This window comes from Triticum aestivum, chromosome 7B (genome assembly GCF_018294505.1).
Source record: "Triticum aestivum cultivar Chinese Spring chromosome 7B, IWGSC CS RefSeq v2.1, whole genome shotgun sequence".
Classification (NCBI taxonomy): domain Eukaryota; kingdom Viridiplantae; phylum Streptophyta; class Magnoliopsida; order Poales; family Poaceae; genus Triticum; species Triticum aestivum.
Window position 1 is genome coordinate 447,965,981 of NC_057813.1, and position 5,464 is coordinate 447,971,444.

Consider the following 5,464-nt stretch of genomic DNA (forward strand, 5'->3'; position numbering starts at 1 on the left):
TGGGAAGAGGACCAAGGCCATCATAAATAGGACTTAGCCACCACCATAGGAGGGGGATCAATCCCTTTCTCACCACTTCACTAGCTCACCCGAGCTCAGGAACACCTCACCTCCTGAGGTTGTTCATCCACTAGACTAGTTCATCCTCAGCCCCTCGAGGCAATCCACCACAAAGCTGGAGTAGGGTATTACATCGCAAGGTGTCCCGAACCAGGATAAACTGCTGTGTCTCTCTGTCCCTTTGAGCTCGACGCGCTAGGCTTTGAAAATCGTGAGTAGGCAGGCTGGGTAGGTTGAGATCTCCACACGCACCACAGTGTTCGAACCTCTCAAGGGTTTGTGGAACCCGAAATCCGACATTTGGCGCACCAGGTAGGGGTGCGTTGGATCTTCTCTTCCATCGACCGGTCCTCCGCCATTCCACCAACACCATGGCCGACGCCCCGAGGGCCCACGTTGAGCATTTGGTTGTCCGGGCTTCTTCGACAGCACCTGCCGACAAGGAAGACCTCCACTCCGCGCTGCTCGCGGCCCGCGCTCCTCCTGGTGCCGGCGGCCGCGGGAGGCGCGGGCCACACCCCTCTCCTCTTGCGCCGTGTCTTAACCGCGCCGCCGCACGGCCTTCAAGCTACGCCACGGCAACAGCTCCACACACTCGCCGGGAGAAGGCGAACATGCGGGCCGCGGTCATCGTGGCTCGAGAACTGCTGAGGTGTAGGCTGGCGGAAAGCGGCCGCGAGCCCTACTGGAGTGAGTTGTCGAGTTGCTGGATGCAGCATGTAGGGGCGCAACACCATTCTGCACCCTGCCCACGTCGCAAGCCGTGGCGGGGGCGCGCGCTCACCCTCGCCACACCCGCGCGCCCCCACCCATGGACAGCGCCACCTCGGGGCGGGGCGACGCCAAGCAACCTCCCCTGGGGCCGCACTGGGGCACCGGCCCTTGGTCACCAGGACCTGATGACGACCGCGGGAGGGGGGAGGGTGGAAGCATGAGGCAACCGGGCAACGACTCAAGTGCGTCTAGCCCGGAAGCCTACGTGCCCGTCGCAGTGGACCTGAGGTATGCGCTGGGAGAAGGCCCCAGCCGATCCCCACGCCAGGCTGGGCGCTGGAGGTACCCGAAGCCGAGGCTCTTTGCGAGCCGCCGCAGGGCTCCACCAACGCCTTCGACAGCAACAACCACTGGGTACAGCTAACACCTCAGGAGTACGCTTGCGCTAACCATGGATCACAGGTGAACCAGGACGCAGCCACCGCCAGGGCTCCTAGGGCGGCGGCCTAGCCGCAGGAGCACGAAGGGCCTTGGGAGCGGCATGGGGGGAGCCCGGGGCCACGGCCTCCCCGTGCTGCATGGAGCAAGACGCTGCTCGGAGGTAGGTCCCCCGCCAGGGAAGGTGCCGGTGAGCCCTTCCCCCCGATGGAGGGCCTACGCTCACCGAGGGTGCCGCCAGTGTCCCCCTTGCCCATTGGTCTTGTCCTGGTTCCCGGACGCCCCAACGGTGGTCGGGGGCGGCACAGGGCGGGGTCCTCGTCGGGTGATACGTCTCCAACGTATCTATAATTTTTGATTGTTCCATGCTATTATATTACCCGTTTTGGATGTTTATGAGCCTTACTTTACACTTTTATATCAGTTTTGGGACTAACCTACTAACCGGAGGCCCAACCCGAATTGCTTTTTTTTTTTTGCCTATTTCAGTGTTTCGAAGAAAAGGAATATCAAACGGAGTCCAAACGGAATGAAACCTTCGGGAGCGATCTTTTTGGAACAAACGTGATCCAGGGGACTTGGAGTGAACGTCAAGCAACAGAGGAGGCGTCCACGAGGGTGCCCAGCGCGCCCCCTACAGGTGGGCGCGCCCCCCACCCTCGTGGGCCCCTGAGCTGTTGGGGAACGTTGCAGAAAATTAAAATTTTTCCTACGGTTTCACCAAGATCCATCTATGAGTTCATCTAAGCAACAAGTCAAGGGAGTGAGTTTGCATCTACATACCACTTGTAGATCGCGTGCGGAAGCGTTCGAGGGAACGGTGATGATGAAGTCGTACTCGACGTGATTCAGATCACCGATGACCAAGTGCCGAACGGACAGCACCTCCGCGTTCAACACACGTACGGTACGGACGACGTCTCCTCCGTCTTGATCCAGCAAGAAGGAAGGAGAGGTTGAGGAAGACAGCTCCAACGGCAGCACGACGGCGTGGTGTTGGTGGAGAAGCAGCACTCCGGCAGGGCTTCGCCAAGCTCGTGACGGAGGAGGAGAGGTGTTGGGGAGGGGAGGGGCTGCGCCTTGGTTGTGTCTTGCAGCCCTCCACTCACCCCTCTATTTATAGGGGAAGGGGCAAGGGGGGCCGGCCCCTCTAGATGGGATCTAGAGGGGGGGCGGCGGCCAGGGAGGGGGGACTTGCCCCCCAAGCAAAGGGGGGCGCCCCCTCTAGGGTTCCCCCCCAACCCTAGGCGCATGGGCCCAAGGGGGGGGCGCCCAGCCTTCCAGGGGCTGGTTCCCTGCCCCCACGCGGCCCATGTGGCCCACCAAGAGGGGTGGCCCCTCCCGGTGGACCCCCGGAACCCTTCCGGTGGCCCCGTTACAATATCGATATGCCCCCGAAACTTTCCGGTGTCCGCATGACAACTTCCCATATATAAATCTTTACCTCCGACTCTTCCAGAACTCCTCGTGACGTCCGGGATCTCATCCGGGACTCCGAACAACATTCGGTAATCACATACAAGTCTTCCTAATAACCCTAGCGTCACCGAACCTTAAGTGTGTAGACCCTACGGGTTCGGGAGACACGCAGACATGACCAAGACGGCTCTCCGGTCAATAACCAACAGCGGGATCTTGATACCCATGTTGGCTCCCACATGCTCCTCGATGATGTCATCGGATGAACCACGATGTCGAGGATTCAAGCAACCCTGTATACTATTCCCTTTGTCAATCGGTACGTTACAAGCCCGAGACTCGATCGTCGGTATCCCAATACCTCGTTCAGTCTCGTTACCGGCAAGTCACTTTACTCGTACCGTAATGCATGATACCGTGACCAAACACTTGGTCACTTTGAGCTCATTATGATGATGCATTACCGAGTGGGCCCAGAGATACCTCTCTGTCATACGGAGTGACAAATCCCAGTCTCGATCCGTGTCAACCCAACAGACACTTTCGGAGATACCTGTAGTGCACCTTTATAGTTACCCAGTTACGTTGTGACGTTTGGTACACCCAAAGCACTCCTACGGTATCCGGGAGTTACACGATCTCATGGTCTACGGAAGAGATACTTGACATTGGAAAAGCTCTAGCAAAACGAACTACACGATCTTGTGCTATGCTTAGGATTGGGTCTTGTCCATCACATCATTCTCCTAATGATGTGACCCCGTTGTCAACGATATCTAATGTCCATAGTCAGGAAACCATGACTATCTGTTGACCAACGAGCTAGTCAACTAGAGGCTTACTAGGGACGTATTGTGGTCTATGTATTCACACGTGTATTATGATTTCCGGATAATACAATTATAGCATGAATAAAATACAATTATCATGAACAAGGAAATATAATAATAATGCTTTTATTATTGCCTCTAGGGCATATTTCCAACAGTCTCCCACTTGCACTAGAGTCAATAATCTAGTTACATTGTGATGAATCGAACACCCATAGAGTTCTGGTGTTGATCATGTTTTGCTCGCGAGAGAGGTTTAGTCAGCGGATCTGCTACATTCAGATCCGTATGTACTTTGCAAATATCTATGTCTCCATCTTGAACATTTTCACGGATGGAGTTGAAACGATGCTTGATGTACCTGGTCTTCTTGTGAAACCTGGGCTCCTTGGCAAGGGCAATAGCTCTAGTGTTGTCACAGAAGAGTTTGATCGGCCCCGACGCATTGGGTATGACTCCTAGGTCGGTGATGAACTCCTTCACCCAAATTGCTTCATGCGCTGCCTCCGAGGCTGCCATGTACTTCGCTTCACATGTAGATCCCGCCACGACGCTCTGCTTGCAGCTGCACCAGCTTACTGCTCCACCATTCAACATATACACGTATCCGGTTTGTGACTTAGAGTCATCCAGATCTGTGTCGAAGCTAGCGTCGACGTAACCCTTTACGATGAGCTCTTCGTCACCTCCATAAACGAGAAACATGTCCTTCGTCCTTTTCAGGTACTTCAGGATATTCTTGACCGCTGTCCAGTGTTCCTTGCCGGGATTACTTTGGTACCTACCTACCAAACTTACGGCAAGGTTTACATCAGGTCTGGTACACAGCATGGCATACATAATAGATCCTATGGCTGAAGCATAGGGGATGACACTCATCTCTTCTTTATCTTTTGCCGTGGTCGGGCATTGAGCCGAGCTCAATCTCACACCTTGCAATACAGGCAAGAACCCCTTCTTGGACTGATCCATTTTGAACTTCTTCAAAATCTTATCAAGGTATGTGCTTTGTGAAAGACCTATGAGGCGTCTCGATCTATCTCTATAGATCTTGATGCCTAATATATAAGCAGCTTCTCCAAGGTCCTTCACTGAAAAACACTTATTCAAGTAGGCCTTAATGCTGTCCAAAAGTTCTATATCATTTCCCATCAAAAGTATGTCATCTACATATAATATGAGAAATGCTACAGAGCTCCCACTCACTTTCTTGTAAACACAGGCTTCTCCATAAGTCTGCATAAACCCAAACGCTTTGATCATCTCATTAAAGCGAATGTTCCAACTCCGAGATGCTTGCACCAGCCCATAAATAGATCGCTGGAGCTTGCATACTTTGTTAACATTCTTAGGATCGACAAAACCCTCCGGCTGCATCATATACAGTTCTTCCTTAAGATGTCTGTTAAGGAATGCCGTTTTGACGTCCATCTGCCATATCTCATAATCATAGTATGCGGCAATTGCTAACATGATTTGGACGGACTTTAGCTTCGCTATGGGAGAGAAAGTCTCATCGTAGTCAATCCCTTGAACTTGTCGATAACCCTTAGCGACAAGTCGAGCTTTATAGACGGTAACATTACCATCCGCGTCCGTCTTCTTCTTAAAGATCCATTTGTTTTCTATCGCTCGCCGATCATCGGGCAAGTCTGTCAAAGTCCATACTTTGTTTTCATACATGGATTCTATCTCAGATTTCATGGGTTCAAGCCATTTGTTGGAATCTGGGCCCGCCATCGCTTCTTCATAGTTCGAAGGTTCACCGTTGTCTAACAACATGATTTCCAGGACAGGGTTGCCGTACCACTCTGGTGCGGAACGTGTCCTTGTGGACCTACGAAGTTCAGTAGCAACTTGATCCGAAGTACCTTGATCATCATCATTATTTTCCTCTTCAGTCGGTGTAGGCATCACAGGAACATTTTCCTGAGCTGCACTACTATTCCGTTCAAGAGGTAGTACTTCATCGAGTTCTACTTTCCTCCCACTTACTTCTTTCG